This window comes from Balaenoptera borealis (genome assembly GCF_965194805.1).
Source record: "Balaenoptera borealis genome assembly, chromosome: 8".
Lineage (NCBI taxonomy): Eukaryota > Metazoa > Chordata > Mammalia > Artiodactyla > Balaenopteridae > Balaenoptera > Balaenoptera borealis.
In genome coordinates, this window is record NC_138865.1 from 6138942 (window position 1) to 6159808 (window position 20867).

The window sequence follows — 20867 nt, forward strand, 5'->3', positions numbered from 1 at the left end:
ACACACCTGGCGCCTTTACTTACAGTTGCTCTCAAACAATTGCTCCTTTTCCTTCAGAGCATGCAGTCTGTCAACCAGGATCAATTGTCTCAGGACCTACTGTGTGCTCAGATCTTTACCAGCCCCTTCTGGGGATACCAGGTCACAGAAGGCCAGTTTCCTGCCCGTGAACCTGGCTCAGGACTTGGGAATTAGCGCGTTAGTGGAAGAAAGGGAGGGGGCACATTAAAATTACTTATTCTGCTGCACTTTTTTTCTGGAATGACTCAAAGTCACCCGGAGAAGAATATAATATTGCACGCCTGGCCTTGGGCTCGGCTTCCTTTTTCTGACCCTTCCTCAACCCGGCTTTCCCTCCTCAGGAGATTTGGAATTCTCCCTACGAAGGGTGGGTGGGGAAAGAGCCAGCCCAGGTAAGTATGGGAGCCACATGGTCTCGCGAATGGACAAAAGGAAATCATCGCCAAATGCAACCAGGCAGGTGGTGGGTAGATTGAAGCAGAAAGGGAATAGGAAATGTGAATAACCCCCAAGGCAGCAGACTCCGGTGGTGAGGTGTGAGAAACAGTCAACATTTGGAGCTCTGGAGTCAGAAGATTTTTGGCAGCTGTTAGATAACTTCCTGATCTGCAGTAAAGTTCACGTGACCCAGAGGATGTTTCCGCAATTCCGTTGCCTGGCTACCTTCCTCTCTTTCCAAGTCTGCAAGCTTAAGAGATTTTTACTGGGTCCCAGTTGAATGGTGGTGCTGGCCAAATACGGGCCCAGGAAGGAGTCCTGACTTACTACAGGGGCAGCCCCAATCTCACTCACCTGTTGCCTACCCAGCTCACCTGCAAGGTGACATAGAAGCCCCCATTTCGGAATGGGGGATCCAGGCGCCCCCGTTTCCAGCCGCCAACCTGTCGGTGCTGGACACTCCACAAACTGTCCAAACTGAACATTTTTTTTTCCTATTTATGTATAGTTCGAAGCGTCTTCCACTGCTCCGGCGCCCTCCTGCTCCATCAGCAGGAGGAACGCGGTTTTCCATAATTAGGGCCTGACCAGTATGGAAATACATGCAAGGTGTTTAATTTTCCTTAGTGAAAAAATTTTAAAAGGATCCTGGCGCGCAATGCAGGATTCCCTGGGAAGCAGCGCTCAGTTAGCGGGGCGCAGCACCCGCCAATCCTGAATCCTTCTCTGCGTGGGCGAAGGCGGAGGAGGGGCTGAGGAGCCCAGGCCCACGCGGCTCCCTACGGCCCAAATCCCTGGGTTCTTCCAGGGCCAGTGCAGTTGTCGTCTCTTGGTCCCTGCGGCCAGCTGGCCCTCGCATCGTTCCCACTCCCAGGCCCCGTAGTCACGCACGTGGGGCCTGGCCCGCCCGGCAGGTGGATAGGAGCTCTTGCTCCACTGGCATCGTGAGTCCGGGTTTTTGCGCAGGTTCCGGCCGGCTTGGAGGGATCATCGTCCGGGGCGGTCTAATGTGGGCTTTCCAGACGTGCAGCGAGAGGGTTATAGAACAGGCTGGAGAGCAGTCGCAAGAAAGCAAGGATCAGACCTCGCCCGCCGGTCGGAGAATGTAAATTACGGGGCAAGGCGCTTGTGAGACCCAAGGGAAGGACTTGGAGACCCCAGAGTCGCGGGTCGGGGGAGGGAGGCCGTCGCTTAGGAAGCCACACCTCGCGGTGGGAAGAGGGGATGGCAGTTCCGTCACGTTTCCCGCGTTTCTAGGAAGAAAGTGCGGTGATTTCCCCGAAGATGAATAAATACACAGCGATGAGGATCACCAGGGCTAGGAGCCAGGAACTTTCAAACCCTTATTGGGCATATGTCCCCATTTTTCAAACGCAAAAGCAAACTCGGCGAGGCCAAGATGCTGGCTCGAGATCATAAAGCCAGTAAGTCCAGAAGCCAGGACCCAGCCCAGGTGCACCTGGCCCCGAAATGCATTAAGGCACTTGCCACTCAGCCTCTGGCAAGGGGCTCAAGCTGGATCGTCGCTACATTCCTAATTCTACAAGAGTCGCAGATCTGTCCGAACTCTTGAATGCTTTTGGGGGCGGGGGGGCGGTGTCATCCTTAGCAAAGGAGAGATTTACTTTAAACCTGCCTCTCGGAGGGAGTGGGGGGGTAGTAAGTCTTCTTAAGTATGCCAGGGATGGCTTCTGTTTCCGCCGACCATAAGCACGGCGTGGTCGAACCGTTTCACGTAAGTGCCTTCCAGCCCCGCGCCACTGCACACTCAGCAGCTCACAGCCCGCCGCCGTCGTGCGCCGCTCCGCCGGCACGGAGCGATGCCGAAGCAGCAGCTGGGGACGTTGTCGCCGGCGCCAGCCCCACTCACAGCCACCGCGCAGAGCGCAGCTGCACTGGCGTGCTCGCTTGGAGCCATTTCTTTCTGGTCTAGGCTTAAGAAATCATCCTGATCATGAATAACTGTAATAAGATCACTCTGGCCCCAGTTGTCCGGAATGGTGAGCAGCCCAGAGGCTCCCCTGCGACGGCCGGCACGGGACCCCTCCGGCACCTGGTCGGGGAGGGCCTCGCCCGGACCTGCCCGCACCCTCCGGGGCTTCCCCCACCACCAGGCCGCGCCCCCAGCTTTCCTACCACCGCCCATGGGCAGAGCCCTCCAGGAGGCCAGCCCCGCTGGAAAGCGCCCTTCCCACGCAAAGAAGCCCGGAGATACTGAGCAAGGGAACTGCGCGCTAGAAACCGCGTGGAGAATCCCAGCGAAGTGGAGGCAAACAAGCTTTAACTCGGGTTGTTGGAAACTCAGGCAGAATTCCGAAAGCCCTTCGATTTTTGTGCGCAATTGTTTTCCGTTTTCTTTCCCTCTCTTACTACAGTTTCTGGGTCTTCTCAATTCCTTCTTGAATTCCTTGATTTTTAGAGTTTCCAGACGGCCAGAGTCCCTGACAGGCGAGGAGATTTCACTTCCGGGTCGCGGCATCCTGCTTGGAGGCGGGAAGACCAAGTTCAACTCAAATTGGTAACCTAGTCCCGGTCTCTGCTCAGCCTCTTGGACTTGGGGTTCCTAAAGTTGAGTGTGGCCCACCGGCCACAAGTAGGGGCAGAAACTATAGCAGAGGATGATAGAGGAGAAGTACACCAGCGCACTGCGGCTTTCTAACTTGTTTTGTACTTGTCTATCAGCCTTGTCACCAGAGTCAGATCATCAATCACTGTTTATTAAACAAAATGGTGGGCTAGAGGGGCTAGTTACTACTTGGCGTTTAGGAAATCATCATAGTCACTCCCTCTCCCCGACTCCCCCCATGACTGTAAAATGAATTAATACACCCTACAGGGTTAAAAAATAAGGACCACTCATTTAGCTGCCTCCAAGCTTGGAACAGTGCTCCAGGGGAAATGATGGTCCAGAGCTCTTAGATTAACCAGAAATTCAGAAACTGCCCCAGAACTTCCCCTCCATGCCCAAAGGGAAGAGAGGGCTCAACAGGGATGCGTATGGCTGCAGGGACCCTTTAAAACAATTTGTCCTCAGTGCCACCTGGAGTCGCTACTCTGTGCAGCGGACTGCCCTAAAGAGAACGATGTGGGCTCCTGCTCCATCATTCTTCTTGCCCAGGCTCAGCACCAGGAGAGTAAAGAAAGAGGGAAAGGAGAAAGTAAATAGAGGATGGAGAGGATCTGGGCTGGGACTGTCTTTGTAGGAGAAGAGGAAACAGAAAAAAACGCTTGCCTAAGCAACTCCCAATCCACAGTTGCCCCCCCCCCCCAGGCCGCACACTCTCCTTCCTTGCCTTCTGGCTTTGCCTGTTCTCTCTCACTCTCTCATCCTACCTTCCACACAAATGCCTCAAATCCAAAATCTAGGCATTTTCTCAAGCAGTCACCAGACCGCCTCTCTGCAGACGAAAGGGGAGTCCAGGACACCACGAGGCAACTACTGAACGAGTGCTGGGAGGTGGAGGGACGCAAATAACAATGTTTGGGAGGTGGAGCTCCTGGGGTTTCGCTGCCAAAAGTTGACACGTGGGTTTCCAGAGCCCCACACTCAGTCCTTCCCCCAGCCTAGGGGTGGGTGGTCCCTTTTGCTCGCTGGACAGACTCTAACCTCTGGCCCTGACAAGTGGAGAAAGGGCAGAGGTGGCCCTTGGAAGTTAGGAACCGTGTTAATCCCTTCCCAGGCCTCCCCAGGCTGAAGGGGAGAGCTCTGGATTCAGTTGAGATATTAGCGGTAGAGCAGAAACAAGTCCAGTGAATTTGAGTTTAAATCTTCTCAATGCCAGTGTGGTGGGGCAAGAAAAGTGACACTGAGGGACAGTGTGGTGGACTCTGGGCTCCCCTGGCTGAGTAAGAGAGTCTGGTAACTTTGGCTTTCATGGGTATTTTGGAGGAATAGGTATAAAGGCACTACAGCTTGTACAGTGCCCAAAGCTTCGAGTCCCTGCTCCCGAAGTTCCCATGGCCTCAATCACCCTCTAGGAGTGCATGTTAGAGGCTCATGGAAGGCAGCTCAACTCCCTCTCAAGGTCACCAGGAGACCTGGCCCAGGCTGCAGGACCCCTCAGTGTGTCATCAGCTCCCAGGACATTGCTAGAAGCACAGAATGGTAGTGAGGGGCCTGGAGTTTGTCTGCAGGCACAGATCTGTGGCTCTGGCCAGGGCCCTCCTCGCTGCACCTCCGCTTCCTTGCAGTCACACAGGGTTTGGAAATACTCCTCTTACAGTTTGTGAAGATTAAACAACATGCAGCCTGCAAAACGCTCCACACATAACAGGCTCTCCTTAGAAGTTAGTTCCTCCCCTCACCCCACCCACTCCATCTCCCCAGGTAGAGGGCAGGCGGATTTCATTACCCCCCTTGATGGAAGAACTGAGGTGGGGTCCTGGAGGAGCAGCAGAGAATCACTCTTACCTTCCCCTAACTTTTCAGATTGAAGCCCCAGGGCTACCGGCCTCAGCCCTGCTCAGGTGGCAAACCCGGGCCTCTCCCGGCTCCGCAGCGCCCTCTAGGAACCCAGGCTCAGGAGAGGCCCGGGACCACGGTCTCCACCGCGCCAATCAGGGTCCAGTGCACTGAAACCGGACTCTGAGACCCCTTCAGCCCTTTGTCGGGGAGCGCGTGCCACTCCAGAGTCCACTCAACAGCCAAAGAGCTGGCGACTCCTGTGGCGGGGAGCTGTGGCTCCCACGCCAGCCTGACTTGCTTTCTCCTCTGCTCTGAAGCTCTCCTGCCTGGGCGCTTGGCTCTAACTCCTCTGCCCCGGGCCCCTCAGTGCCCAGATGCTACGCCTTGGGCCGGGCGCTCCTGCAGGGAAGGCGGGACTTACGATGCAGGCCAGGTCCTTCTTCTTGACTTGCTGCAGGCCCGGAGCAAGGCCTTGTTCACTGAAAAATCGCCCGTCTAGTCGCACATAATTTACCAAAAGTCGGGACAGTCCCCGCAGCCTTTTTGTCCCCACAACCGCTCCCTCCACCCCGCTGGAAGGCCAGGGTTAAGACCTCCTCCACACCTGTGCGCCCCTACCCAGGGGCCACCACCGGCACCGCCTTCCCGGGGTCTGGAGATAGATCCCAGAAGAGGAGAGAAGAAGGAAGCCAACGAGGCCTCACGCTGAGAGAGCCGGCATCGTTCCCATCACCAGGAGAAGCCCGATGAAGGCCATGGTCCTGGGAGGCCTGGCTTGGTACATGGAAGTATTCAGCAGGCTCAGTGCTATCACTGCCTAACAGGGTGTGAAAAGTAATATGAATGTGAAATACTGTGGGAAAACGGAGAGTTTCCAAAGCAGGCAGCGAGGCCCTTCTGCGGCCTGGCCTGCAAGGCCCAGAGTCTCGGCTGCCCCACACGTGGCGCCAGGAGGCACTGCTGCGGGCAGGGACCGCAAAGGGGGGAGGGAGTAGGGACCGGAGCGGGGGTGGGGCGCGCATCGAGACGTCGGGAGGGGCCGGGGGAGGGCAAGCTGACAGCACCCCCGCGAAACCTGGGTAAAGCTCCCGGCTCCTGACTGCCCAGGTTGACACAGGACGGCTTCACTACCTCCGCCCTAAATGTACAGAGGAAGGCTTGGAGTTTTCAAATAGATAACCATAGGTTAGGTTAGTAAACAAGATTTTACTGGTTTTATGAGACAACCTATCCATCCACTGGGTAGAGATGCCAGGAGGTATGCGGGTGCTTTCTGCAGGAGGTGGATGGAGGTGAAAAGGCGAGGTCCTACTTGATGCAAATTTCTCCAATGGATTCCAGATCAAGAGCACGTAAACCCGACCAGCGTTCCCACACGGTGCCCTGCAGACAAGGACCCGTCCTCGCGGTCTGACCATAAGCCCCACGCCCGACCCACAGAGGCCTTCGGACTCTCCCAGCTCACAGGCCTCCCCAATCCCTAACCGTCTGACGCCCGAACCACGGGCCGGCCTCACCCGGAGCCAGGCCACGGGCCGAGCCCCCGCGCGGCGTCGGCGCCCAGGCACCTTCTCCTCGGGCGAGGGCAGGGCCCTCCAGCAAGGCCTGGAGAAAGCCCGGGGCCGGGGTCTGCCCGCAGGGCCTAGAGCTACACCCCCCCCCCCCCGCCCCGAGTCGGGTTCCGGACCGACGCAACGCGACCGGTCTGGCTGGAGCAGCATCGCGGCCCGGGAGGCCGAGGTGCGAAGGCTCCCTTTGGGCAGGTGCCCCTGCGTCGTCAGGCGCCTCGTCAGTTTGGAAACGCTCGTACCGCTCGCTCCTGTTTTCTGCTCTCGGGGCCTCGTGCCGGGCGAGACAGCCAGCCTCGCTCTGTCAACCTTTCCCGGACAGGACTGCAGCGGAGCCGCGGGGTGACGGCGCGGGCGGTGGCAGACGGTACAGGTTTGGAGACAGACCCGCAGCTCACTATTCTGAAGCACGAGGACTGAGCGTATTCACGAGGGGGTGGCCGCGGTCGCCCTGGTTAGCTCCTGCAAACAGCTCCACGCTCGGAGGGTAAACCCGAGCTCCAGGACCCGGCGCTGGCAGGGGCGCGGACGCAGGCGGAGGGGAGGTGGACGCGGGCGCGGGCGGACGGGTGCGCGCTGGAGGGCCAGGGGCGCGCTCACGCGGCGGGAGGGTGGGGCAGCTGGGCCGGGGCCGCGCCCCCGGGAACCCGGAGCTCGCTGGGCCCCAGCCTCCGGGTTCTGTCCTGGAAGCCCGAGCCTCGCGAGTCCCGCTCCGCGCGCTCCCTCCCGCGGCCGCGAAGCAGCGAGTGCGCGGCCGAGAGCGAGTCGAGTCCCGCGGCCCCGGCCTCCTCCCCGGTCTCCCCAAGCCTCCCGGCGCCGCGCCGCGGGCCTGCCTCCCCCGTGAGCTCACTTCCTCCCCGGCGGCCCCCGGAACCGCTCCCGGCCGGCGCGCGGGCCTGGGGCGCTGGGCCTGCTCCGAGCTCCTGGGCTCTGCTCGGGCCGAAGTCCGCGAGCTGCGAGCAGCTCGGCCGGGAGGCGAGGAGAAGTCGAAACTTCTGGAAAGAGAGGAAACGGCTTCATTCGTGGCCCAACTCAGAGCGCGGGCCGAGGCCGCCCGCTGCCCCTGACTCGGCCCGGAGGCCTGCGTCTCTCTCCGTCCTTCTTTCTTTTTATTCTTTTCTTCTTTCTCCTCCGCCCCTGGTCACCTAGTTTCTCCTTTAGTTTTCACCTGTGTTTTAAAAATTCGTATGCAGGCACGTTTAACAAGTGATTTCGCATGCTGAAGTCGGCAGCAGCGGAGGGAGAATTACAAATAGGCTTGGATTTAATTAGCTGGTAATTCTCCTCTCCTGCCCGCTTAATTAAACGGAGATTCTAGTGGTGCTTCAGGGCCCGCAAGTGACTATGGCAAGCATATTTTACCTTTACATTAAAATGCTGTCCCCGGGGCGTAATCCAAGACCGGGCTCCATTTATTCGGATTTCGGACCTGAGCTCTGAGCCCTGAACACTGCTCCCCAGCCCTGGAAGGATGGCTTGTGGGCACTGTTTAGTTTCCCTGCTGATTTTTCATTTTGTCCGGTTCTGTTTCTGAGGCTTCAGGAAGGACCGCCCATGGCTCCCAAGGACCCTCAGTATCCGACCGGACCGCCTCCAGCCTCAGACCCCACCGAGACCCACGTCCAGAGAATGAAAGAATATTTTTAAAAGCGTGAATGTGGGCAAAACCAAGAGCCACCTCTTGGTTCCACCACGCAGAGAGGAGCCCGAACAGAATCTTCAGCCGGGACAGCGGACCGCATCTGGCGGCGGTGCGGGTGGACTGTTTCCCTGTAGAATCCAGCAGCCCGGTTTCGTGTTTCGTGACCGCGCCATGTCTCTCCTCCCGCGCTCTCCTCTCCCCCACCTCGCCTTTCTCTGTCGCAGTGATCGACCAGCCTCCCTTCCTCTGCGATTCCCTACGAATCGTTACTAGTCCCCTGGCCCGACCACAGCCCTTCTCCGGCCCAGGCATGCAGCCGCCAGGAGCCCAGTACCCGCCTGACAACTTCCAGGCTCTAAGGGAATCGCGTGTCCGTGTTGTCACCAGATCCACCAGCGCTTTTGATGAGAGCTGCTTCGCTTTTGGAAACATCACTCCCTCTTTTTTCCCAAGAGAGAAGAATTTCTTCTCCTGGACTGGCTTAAACACAGACACACACACACAGACACACACACAGACACACACACGACAAAGTATCTGTGTTGTGAAAACATCAGCCTCTAACAGCTGTCTTGGAGTCCAGTAAAGACTTTCAGGAAATACGAAGATAGGCCTCCAGTAACCCACCCCCAGATTATCATTGCTCTGGCAACCTTTCTTCCCGCCTGGTCCTCTACATCATTTTTCTTTTTTCTTCAAAACTTTTCCTACCGCCATCTCCTCCTTATTTATACCTTCATCTTTCTTAAAGGAGAGATCCCTGGAAATAACTATCTAAGGAGAGCAGAGGAATCCGCCACCCCCAGTTTCACTCATTAGTGGCACATGCTGGCCAGGAACCAGGAGCATGTTTGAGTCTGAGTCTTCTCATCTGTAAAGAAGGGGTTAGAACTCCCAAGACCCATTTCCACTCTTAAATGCTATACTGTTAAGACAAAACTTTTCTTCTGTATTTCTGAACGATTGAAGATATATATATATATATATATATATATATATATATATATATATATATAATACATACACACACATATTCCAATAATGTCCTGTGTCAAGAAGAGCAGGACATTTTAAACTTCTGCCAGTGCCCTCTTTGGCCTTCCCAGACCAGCCTTCCCTGCAGGCATGAAAAAAGAGCCTCAGGGTGGAGAACACCAGGGGTAGGTCTCCTGATCACAGCCGCCATCCAAGACCACTTATGGTCACATGACTCATTAGGACGTTTAATCCTCATCTGACCTGCCGATTCAAGCACCGCCAGTGAAACCTCATAAAACTGGTCAAGAGGCTGGCCAACATATGCACACATTAAATAGAGTTATGTGAGCCTTAGGATTCCAGTCTGATGAACAGCTCCAGAGCTGTAGAGGGCAGGGGTTTGGGGTCCTTTTCGCCTACCAATGCCCTTTGGTCCTACCAGGACATCATTTGAACTCAGTGGGTGATCTGAAAGCTACCCCCCTGCAGAAGGTGGCTTAACCACAGTAACTAAGGCTAAAACCTGCCAGTGGGTCCCTAAGAGGGACAGGCAGGAATCTGTTCAGAGGAGGAAAAGAGAATCAGCAGTGAGCTTGTATTGTTATTATTGCATCTAGTATTACTATGAGAGAGGGGCAGGGAGAATCCCAAAGTGAAAGAAGAGAGATTTTTGGCATTAATGGAAGGCATGGATACTTAGCAAGCCTGTCCCTGCACACACACACACACACACACACACTCACTCACACACACACACACACACACACACACACACACTCACAGTAATAGCTATAAATGCTTTCAACCCCACTGACAAGGATAAGGGAAGGCATGGTGAGGAGGAGTGTGGGCTTGAGCCAATTTAGCAACTGCAATTCTGGCCAGGTACCAAGAAGTCACAGAACACCCCAGATAGCAGAACTGGCCCCATCTCTGGCAGGGGCCCCTATGCATGGCACTTTTCCTACAAGGCATGTCTTCTTCTCCATCTGCATCTGACTCCTAGATAGACGATGGTCAGGGTCAGTCACTGTTGGGCAGCAAGACCACTTGGCCTCTCTGAGAACTGCCCTGATAAAACTGATGTAACTGGAGGTGCCATCTGCTGTGTATAGGGAGCAATTAACCCTGGCTTTATTTCTGTCTCGTTGAATTGTAAAGGACAAAACGCCTGAGGTCTATCAAGTCTACATATACTAACTTATTACACTGCAGGATTTAGCTCAGCTGTTTTAAAACACAGGTGCATTTCCCAATCACTCCCCCGCCACCCTCCCCTGCATTTATAACCCATACAAAATATCTACAGGCTAGAACATGGCAAAACCTCTCTGAAAGTAGGAAGAAATTTATTTGTGATTTCCTTGGTGCGTAACAATTTCGTCCTTTTAAATTTGACTGGGGGTGTGTGTGTCACATTTGGGGACCCACCAAAAAAGGAGAAGCCACATTCCTACAGTTCTAAATTTGATAACCTCACTCTTTCTGCTTGCTTTTCTTCCTTTCCTTCTTCCCCTTTGCCTTACTCTTTGGATTCAGCAACAGAGAAAAGACAATCCAGTTTGGAGCCTTAGGGATCATTTGTTCTGCATGTGCTCTGTCTTCCCTTTCCCATCTATTTTAAAATTGCAATCGGGAGGCATCTCACACCCTAACCAGATTTGAGCCTCTTCAAGTTCTTCAAAGCTTCCAGGGATCTGCCCCCATCCCCCAATCCCTCCTGATCAGCAGAACAGATACAAATGGAGTAACTTGCAGCCTTCCAGATCCAGAGCAATTCTATTCCTATTTGCTTTCTATGCATTAGGAAGCTCTGCAGGAATATGCAAGAAATTAATAACAATGAGAAAGAAACTGGACAGACAGAGAAAGGCTATTCACACAGACATTCTGTATATTTTCGAACCAGGAGAATGTACTGCGAATTCATGAGAAATCAACTGATCAGGATATATATGAGAGACATCAGGTGTTGAGTACACTTAGACATGATATCACACCTTGAGAAGGAGGATCTAGAGGCCATCTATGGAGAATATGGGATTGAAAAACATGTAATAAAACTTTCTCTTTTGCTCAATGGGTCACAGGTTGGAAATCTGACTAGAAAATAATATTTTAATGCAGAAATATAAAACTTTAGGTGAGGCAGAATGTACACTACTCCTCTCCTGTTCTCAGATGGGAATATTTGCCAATTGAAAGCCATTTGCCCCTCCAGTTAAGCCAGGTTACTAGCAACACTGACTTGCAGGACTGGCCAAACCCTCAATCCTAAGTGGAAAGGCTGAGCTAGAACACAACTGAAGAAGAAAGATTGACGCTTCCTAATAGATGCTTGAAAATGGACAATTTCTTGTAAAGGAGGACAAGACCCTTCCCTAGAAATGGCTGTCTGTCAGTCTGCTCCCGCCTTACCCCTCTCAGGGTGGGCTGAACACTTCACCCTAGGACGTCTGCCCATTTCCCTAGGCTTTAACCAGCTGCAAAAGTTCTTGTTAGGCAAATTCTACTCAGGAAGCCTAAATCAAAAAGAAAGTAAAAATTCCCTTAGTGATGTTAACTCAGAAACTAATGGATCAACTAAGCAGTGAGTTGAACAATCAACCCACTCCACCCCCAGATCATTAAATGGTCCCTGGATGCCAAAAAAACCTTTAAGTTAGACTGCCTTGCTCTTTAAAAAATATGCAAATATGGATAAACAGCAAGATCCTACTGTATAGCACAGGGAACGCTATTCAATATCCTGTGATAAACCATAATGGAAAAGAATAGGAAAAAGAATATATATGTATAACTGACTCACTTTGCTGTACAGCAGAAATTAACACAACATTGTAAATCAACTATACTTCAATAAAAAAATTTAAATATGCAAATAACTCCACGCCCACTGGGGACCCATCCCATCAGCTCACACTAGAGTTTACATCACCTGCAGTTTTTCTGGTGGCATTAACTCCCGCTAGTAAACAATTTAAACCATTCCTGTGGCAAAGGTCAATTGCAAAATGAAAGGGACTTCAAAAAACTTTTATGTAAAGGTATGGTATACGGAAAATCACAAGGGGGATTATCTTCGTTCTACCCACTCCTGTTAATAAACAATCCTCCCCCAAACACAAAATCGGACCCTCTTTTCCCCACGAAAACAGGTGGTTAACTATGTGACTTCTAAGGAGGAAGTCGGTTATATCGAAAAATGGGAGAGATTTCTGAAGAGGTACTAGGAAAAAGAGCAGGGCGATGTTTTTGAGACCCCCCAAAGGTGGTATTTGGGGGAAAAGGTAGGGCAGGAAGGAAGGGGAGGGAGTTGAAAGAGTCCTTGGTTTCCCCAGCTGTTTGCGGCCGTTGGAACATACGGAGCCAAGGTTTTCCAAAGATGACAAGGGATAGAAAGTACAATTCTCCCCCCTCCCCCCTCCCCCCTCCCAGGCAGGCCTTCCCCCAAATGAAGATATATCTTCAGGCTGGAGACTTTTCCTCCTTCCACGGGGAATGAGCCGAGGTCCCTTGGAACAAAGTCTCAACATTTAGTTTAAAATAGCAGAGTGATTATGGAAGCAACAAAAGGAGTCAAGGTATTTGTGCTAAAAAAAAACCCTTCAATCTCAGGTCTGGCTGGCAGTGGGAATATCCAAACGGGTTCTTCATATTTCACGTTTTATAGACAGTCTTTTCCCTAAAGGATATACTTTCATTAGGTCATAAATGCACCAGCAGATGAGAGAGAGGCAGAAGGTGTGTGTGTGTGTGCGCGCGCGCGCGCGCGCGCGCGGATCAGCGGGGTCTTGGTGGGAGGCGGGGTCCCGGCGTGGGGTTCCGTGCCACGCGCTCCTGCGGGCGGAGGTCAGGGACCGCGAGTGGAGGCAGCCGTTGGAGACGCTTCCTCTCTGCTGCTTCGCTTTCTTAGTTCTTAGTTTCCGGTGGGTCCACCGAATCTTCTAACTGCCCAAGGTCCAAGCATTTACTCACCACAGGCCACAGAGGGGTGGGGGAAATGACGTGCCTTTTCAAGAGAGTTTGTTAAAATTTTAACTCGGTGAAGTTTACTTGTTGGGGCCTCAGGGCCAGAACCTAGGAGGGAGGGAAAGGGGTTTTCTGGCGACTTTCACTTCCACGCTGGACCGGGTTGGAGAGGTTTACCTCCCCCAACACCCAAGGACTGCGACAAGGTGCCCTGCTCCAGACAGGAGAGGGCTCTGCAGACGGGAATCGCCCGTCGCCGACGGCTACTTTGGCTTCTTTCAGTCTATTTCTCCAAGTGAGTCGGAGTTACGCAACCAGCATCAGTTCACCGCCTATATCGAGTCCCGGAGAATTAAATCCGCAGCACTGATTTCACACTTAGAAGTTGGTACCAGTTTTGAAATTATTGTAAAATGCCACCTGGATGATATATCGTCTGTCTAGGCCAGATTAGCAAGCCAGGAGCGCATACTCTGTTTAAATCACAGCCCGAAACGCGGAGAAAATGTTTCAATAGGGATCTACACGCAACAGAGGGAAACTGGAGCAATAATTATTTCCCTCTTTTTTTGATTTCCTGTTTCTAAAGAAAGCATTGGTATCAAGGACGAGTTAGGTAATGTGAACTAAAAGGCTAGCAGGTCGCTGTCGTTTAAGCCCAATCACAGTTCGTAGTTCAAGGAAAACTGCCTTTAATTGACACCGTGTATATATTCCTCTGCTACTCTCGGGCTCCCCAGGCAGGCACGCCCCCCAGAGTATTTATTTCTAGGGCTGGAAACAAAACAACTAACCCGGTCTGCTGCGTAAGAGAGCGTTCCAAGATGGACTGCCGGAGAAAGGCTTTTTGACCCCTGTGGAAATTAGTCATATTGACAGACGCCCGGGGAAGGTAAATTACCCCGCGCGCTGACGTTACGCAGAAGCGCGCCCGGTTGCGCCTCCGCCGCGGCGCCCGCCGGGCCAGAGGCTCTCAGTTGGTTTCTCCGGATTCCGACAAAGCCCCGCTCTGCTTCTCTGGGCCTGGGATTTCAACGTGAAGGCGATGGAGAGAGCGGTAAAAAGATGCTAGAGAGGGCAAGAGAAAACCAAAAAAAGTGGAGGGGAAGAGACAGTGCTGTGCGCCTGCGGCACGGGCACGCTGGATGGAGACCCGGAGAAAAGGAGCAGAGTCCGCAGGGGAGGGAGGGAGGGAGGAGGCGGGAGGGAGAGGGTCGCGCGGCTCCCGGCTCCCAGGTCCGCCACTTGGGAGGTCCCGGCCCCAGCGCAGGCCCGGCCAAACGTCCCCCCGGGAGGCTCGCGGATCGGGCGGGGTCGCAATTACACCTCGGCTCCAGGCGAGGACTTAAAAACCAAGTGGCTGGGGCTGCAGTCTGGAAACAAGGCCCTGCGGCCATCAGAGCGGCGGGGGGGTGGGGGGGGGCGGCCGGGCCCCGTGCACTGAAAACTTTTACAGGGCATGTGGGTACAAGAAAAAACAAACCCCAAATAAACCACTTTTATCCAGCGTGGGCCGTGAAAATAAAAGCTGCCTTCTGAAGGGGGCGAGCGGGAGTTTTGAAATTCAGTGTGTGTTTTGCTCTTGTATAAAGAGTTTTGTGATTTTACCTGATAACCAGGGAGAATGGTAGGGGAAATAACTGAGAGATTTTTTTTTTTTTCCGGGAGAGGGCTGTAATAGGGGTTCACAGGTTTCTCCCAAATCATCTTGCGTCCCCGGACTGCAAACAACTGCATACATCCATATGGATGATTACACACAGTGTGGCGGGACCCTGCGAGACCGGGTTATTGTTGACATAAAATAGGATCTAGTGGTCCTACCTCTCTGCTTTCTCAGATTGAGTCTGCAGAGAGGGCAGAATGGAGAGCGTGAAAAGCGTGGCATCTGATTTTACCAGAGATTGGACCCGAAGGCTTGGCTACAGAAGGCCCGGGTCAGGGCTCAAAGACAAGGAGAAAGTCGCCCAGAGGTTGCCGGGCGGGCGCCCAGCTAAGCCCGAGCCGGGCCCTCGAGGTGCAGAGGGCGGTCCCTTCAGGGCAGGCCGGGGCTGGGGGTGGCCGCCAGCTCTCCCCGACCCCCAGCACCTTGGGCCTCGTGTCTGCGGTATTTTTAGCTCCTCTCTCGGTTCCATACAGACTCTTTTGAAAGCCAAACTGAGGCTCTCCAAGCTGGGAGGGGTGGTGTGGGAGTTGGTGGAGGCGGCTGCATGGGTATTTTGATGGAGAGACCAGTGTCTTATCTTTAAATTAAAGCAAAACTCGTTCTCTCCAGGTCTCTGTTCTTCCTTCCTTTTTTCTCTTTCGCCGCCGGCCCAGGCCCGTGGGAACACGCCGAGTGCCCCAGTTAAGAGGATCGTGGGGTAGGGATGGGTGGGGTCTAGAAATCCGAGCAGAATCGGTTGCCGCGCGCGCCCCGCTCCGCCGTTCACCCCCCTCTCCAGGCCTAGGCACCCTCGGGAGGGGCCGGCACCGGGCTAGGAATCTCCATCGCCTCCGAGGAGGTAGCGACGGGGCTGTTTAATTTTTAAATAAAGGTTTAACGTAAGTCCAAATGTTTCTGCAATGGAGCTTCCAACCCGAAGCGTGTCCCGGAATGCGAAACTTGGGGCGCGGACCTGCAGCCGGCCGCTCTCAAGTGGGCGGATGTAGATTGCGTGGAAAGCTGGGACTCGCTGCGCCCCCTCTCACCTGCGAGATGCCCCAGTCCAGCTTCCGCCGCCGCATCTCCCCACGCCGGATCACGCGGAGCCCCGGAGGCTCGCGAGGCGGCCTGCACGCCCTTCCCGGTCCCGGAGGCAGCCCCCGCCCCCTTCCCGGGCTTGGCGCGGCCCCTGAAATTGCCGGGGCTGGCGGGACGGCGCTCCGCCGGGGAAAACGGGCAAGGCAAGCAGGGGGCCAGGCCGGGTGCTCTCCGCTTCCTCCTAAGGTTCAATCCTCGCGCCCCCCGCCCCCCAGCTTTCCCCGTGCCGTCCACCCCGGCTGCCTGGGGCGCTCCGAGTTGCCCCCAAGTTTCAGACGCCGCGCCCCTACCCACCGGATTGCCTTCGGGGCCCCTTGGTGCTGAGTCGACGGCGCGGCGCTGGGCCGGGCGAACGGGAACCATCAGGCTCGCCAGGTCTGCGCTCTTAGCAGCCGGGTAGCCCTTCGGATCGAAGGTGCTCAGTGGAGAAGGAAGTGCAGAGAAAAAAGAAGCTTGCGGGGCGGGGGGGAGCCTAAGCTACAGGCACGCACGCGAAACCAACTGTGGGGTTGGACTTTTTCAGTTTCACACGAAGCGACCTGGAGTATCTGGAGAAGGTTTTTGAAGACGTTTAGGAGGGAGGGTGAGTTTTCTGCTGAGAAACTCAATCTGCCATACAGTAGCGGCCCCATCTGGGATCTGTCACTGCTGACAGCACCACAGGGCACAGCCGTGATCCTCTGCACAGCCTGCACTCCCCAAAATACCCTCCTTAATCAGAGGATGTCTGCGCGCCGGGGCTCAGCTGACCGCGCCGGGAGCAGAGCGGCCGGCGAATTCCACCCGCCCCACCCCCGCCCGCCCCCTCCCCACGGACAGAGCCCCGGCCCCTCTGTCTTCCCAGCACATTAATTAAAAGCGGAAAATAGACAGAGGCTGATGTCATTGCTCTCAGAAGATCATAAACGTAAAAGAGTCATCCTGTGAGAATCCCTGAAAATGACTTTAATGAATAATTTCAGAGACAGTTATGGCTTTGGGTGATTACTGAGGGAGAATATGAAAACCAGATTTGCAAAGGGAGGGCGATGGTCAGGCGGCTTGGCGGACACTTTCTCCCAGTAAAACCGCACCAGTTTTCCTTCGTCGCCAAGTTCTACTTACAGACTTAGCCTGCGTTTTCTTCTTCAAAAATAAAAGCAACAAACACACGGTTTTTGTTTCCTGCGTTTCTGCCTTATCCTAAAGACAAAATGTCAGCTCAAGGCAACAACAACTCACTTTAAATAGAAGGCAGTCATGCACTGGCCTAGTGGTCACTGGCTTCCATCTTTCCAGAAGGAGGTATTTACTGCCATCTTAATTTAGAATGATACCTTTTTTGGCCTCTTCTCTAGGCAATGTACTTAAGGAAGGTTGAAAACTCTCTCTGCCCGAGTAAGTGCACTGTTTGTTCTAAGTCCTTTCAGTGGGGGGGGGGGGGAGCCAGCAAACAAGCAAGCAGCAAATGACCCCACGTCCTACAGAAAAATCTGCAGGTCTCCCTGACTCTTTAGTCCTTGCTCACCATTGAATTGAAAGATGATTTGGTGCTACATGGAATGACATTTTGAAACCCTCCATCTGGTCACAGGGAAATATCAGGTTGAGTCTGGTTGTTCAGGATTAGTTGTGCATTAAATATACTATTTGAGAAAATGGGGTTGTAAGTTGGGGTGTGGGGGGTCTGGTGAGTACCCTATGATCCTTTATATAAACGATTTAGCTGCCTGCAAGCCTGCCCTCTTTGCTTAGAAATATACACAGGGATTCTCTGGGCCTGTGGACCACATTGATTCATTCCATTTAATTCCAGTAAAAGTTCATTTATGCTAAATGCAAGTGCATAGGAAGAACCAATGTGGTTTTGTTGTTGTTGTTGTTCGTTCTGTTTGTGAGTGGTCTGAATGACTCAGAAAACTGCCTATTTGCCTGAATGAACTCCACCATTAAGGCAGAACCTGGAGAAACCACTTACCAGCGCTATGGGAAACTACTTCTTGCAGCGATTACCTGCCCCTCCCCCCCTCTAGGAGCTCAGATAGGCCCCTCCTCCTTCAGTTATTATGGATTCAGTCTCTAAAAGCCTCATTCTCTATCCCCACCCCGCCCCCATATTTCCTCTCCCCTCCGCTGGGGATAGGGGTGTGTGGGAGGGGATGGGGGGCGCTAAGTTCTCTCAGTGTGATGCTTTCACCGACTTAGGAGGAGATGGTTCTCTTCCCTTCTAGATTACAAGAAGACACTTTGGAGGTTGCCGTATTGAGTGGCCTCAAACAATCGAGGAGGGGTGAACATTTGGGACATTTTCTCGACTGGATCCTCTGTTTATTTTAGATACTCTTGGCTGCCCAAATAGATCTTCTCATCACTACACTCAAATCATGGGCTATGACTTCTTTTCCCTCTACCTAAATTATCTGTAGCTTCTGAGTAAACAATCAGCTCGGCCTTTGCAGCCTGTGCTGAAATAAATAGCAGCTTCTGGCTTTGCTTTGAATCCTGCCGTTGCCCAGTTAAATTAAGGTGTGGGACTGATCCATGATATGGCCAATTCTCTCCCAGTAGAGACTATAAATAATGCAGGCCTCCCCCTCCCCAGAGAAAGCCATCTCCATGCGGACCCGTCCATTGTTTCACATGGGCCTTTGCGAGAGTGCCAAGGTCGAGGGGCTGGCTGCAGTGGGTGGGTGCGGCCTCAGGAAGTGGTTCCGGAATCCCCTAGGGGAGTTTTGACACCTGCAGACTTCAGGTCTCACCCCTGACTGGCTGAACCAGAATTTCGGGTGGAGGTGGGGGCTGAATTTATATCTTTCCCAGGTTCTTCGGGGGTTTTGGATCACAAGGTAAGTGTGGGAAGCTCCAACCTAAACGGTTCTGGAGTTGGATTCATCCCAAAGACCAGGCCAGCGCCCCAGGGCACCAGGGGGAGGTCAGGGGTGTCGTCCTCCCGCCCAGGAACTGCACAGATATACCCAGCCTCTGCTCTGGGCACTGAGATATAGTAGGGGACAAAGCTGCCGCCCGGCAGGCAACCTTGCCCTTGCAAGATGTCAGGGTTTGTGTCAAGCACAACTCCTGAGGGGGAGGGGGAGGCAGGAGAGGGTCCAGAGCCACTGCTTCTCAGATCCTTTGGGCTGTAATAGCAGGTGCAAAGACGGAGGCGTGGAGACACATCCTGTTCCATAACCAGCGTCTGCCCGCCCGCCCCGCTAGGCAGAAACTCCCACTATTTTGGCTCGAGGGCTGTAGGGGCCAAGCGGGTGCCAGTACCGGGAGAGCAGCCCTAAGAGACCCCTGGACCCCTAAGAGCCACCTCCTCCTGGCAGCCCGGCCTGCATGGGCATGGCTGCAGGGGCCGCAGCTGTTGGTGTAGGAGAGCAGCACCCTGGCCCAGGGATAGCAGAGGACCGCCGTCGGTCCGGGCCAGTCGCGGGAGCCTTTTCCAGGCCGGATGCACCAGATGCAGTGAGTTGGAAAACTTAAAGTGGGGAGGGGGCCCGTAGAGACGTTCCCCGGCCACACCTCACCTCCAACAAGGAAAACAAAACGTCTTCTGGACTAAAAATACATATTGAGAAAGTCCCCGCGCGCAGGCGGGCGGCGCGTTCCAGCTGCCGGCCTGGCCCGGGAGGACTTGGCCGCGCGGTCGCCGATTACACCCAGCTCGGCTGGGATGGCTCCGAGCCGTCTGCCCTGACGTCAGCCAGGCTCCGGCCCCGCCGCGGCGAGATAGGCAGCGCGGCCGGGCGCGGGCGCGGCGCTAATCACTCCCAGATGGCCCTAATAGCGGAGATAAAGACGGACGGAGCGGCCGGGAATAAATTTGTAATCAGGGCTCTACCATCTGATCATCAAAGCGGCCCAACTGCCGGGAGAATTGGAAGGGAATGCGTGTGTAGGGGGGTCGGTTCTGGGGAGAGGCGGGGGGCGCGCTCCAGCAGGGAGCTTGGCTTGGGCAGGATGGCGGGGACAGGAGAGGAGGCTCGTCGGTGCGCCTGTGACTCAGTGCCCCGCGCCCCTGGACCGCCACCAGCCGACCGGCCGCCGCCGGGGAGCTGAGTCTGGCCGGGCGGCACCCGCGGACCCGCTGCGGGCAGTGCCTGCTCCCAGCCGTCCGCCCCCAAACGTGGGATGGGTTCCCCTCCTGGAGTTGCCCCTCTCCCCTCCTCTCTTGCCAAACAGTTGAACAACACTTGGTCCCCCAACCCCCCGTGGACGTAAACCCGACAGCACAACTGGGCTGCTGGGGAAGAGGGCTGCCGGGGCCTCGGGGCCGCTCCGGGGTCTCTGACTCCGAGGGATGCGCGGGCTCCCACAGGCCCGGGGAGTCAGGCCCGGTCGAACGAAAGGGTCCCCTCAGGTCAACAGAGCCGGAAGAGACAGGCGGCGCCTCGGGTCCAGACGCAGCCCTCCGCGGGGCACACGCCCCAAGCCTCCTTTCCTCACCGTCTCCGCTTGGCACCTACCGCCACTCTGGTCTCCAGTTCCAGGCGCGTGGGTGGGACCCGCGGGAAGGGAGCACGCAGGGCAGCCGTGGGGGAGAAAACCGCCGGCCACACGCGCAGCCGGAGACGCGCAGTTTCCTTAAAGCTACAGGAAGAGCTGAGCCGTTTCCTGCGCTCTGTAGAGCCGCTGTGCAAATGCAGTGCCGGCTGTTGCGGCATCCTGGGCCCAGTTTACGGGCCCCCGCACACACACCTGAGGCCCTCGCAGCCGGCTCGGGCTCTCGCTGCAAAACTAGTCTCGGAAGCAGCTCGCAGGCCTCCTCCGGCTGCCTGTGGCTTTGCCTCGAGATCACTCTCACCCGCGGCCCCCCTTCCTGCGAAATCCGCGTGCACGCAATTCACTCCTTTTGCCACCTTAACAACGGGGTGTGGGCTACCAGCCCCTGACGGCGGCCAGCAGCGGCCCAGGTGAGGGGGCAGGGATGCAGCCGCCCTCCTGTCCCGACTCTTGCACACTTGGTTTCCAAGGGGCCCGAAGGTTGTCGTCCCTGGCGCCGCTGCTGCACTCACCTCACCGCGGAGACGACCAGGACGCCTGGTCCTGCCGCCCCTGAGGAGGGCAGCCTAGGTGAGAGGCCCACCTTTCCTAGATGCCCGGACCTACTGGCTAACC

At 55.0% G+C, this 20867-nt stretch overlaps 1 protein-coding gene across 3 annotated transcripts in view; it reads right to left on the reverse strand.

Moving 5' to 3' along the window:
• LOC309633364 (uncharacterized protein) overlaps window positions 1-16465 on the reverse strand; it is a 93264-nt gene extending 76799 nt beyond the window's left edge. The window contains exon 1 of one of the 3 annotated variants that reach the window (XR_014247456.1): window positions 16062-16465. The gene's annotated coding sequence lies outside the window, so the exon portion shown is untranslated. Of the gene's footprint in view, window positions 1-6674; window positions 7251-7282; window positions 7369-16061 lie in introns of those variants that run through there. The other 2 variants (XR_014247457.1, XR_014247458.1) reach the window with 2 other exon arrangements.
• Window positions 16466-20867: the final 4402 nt, after the last annotated feature.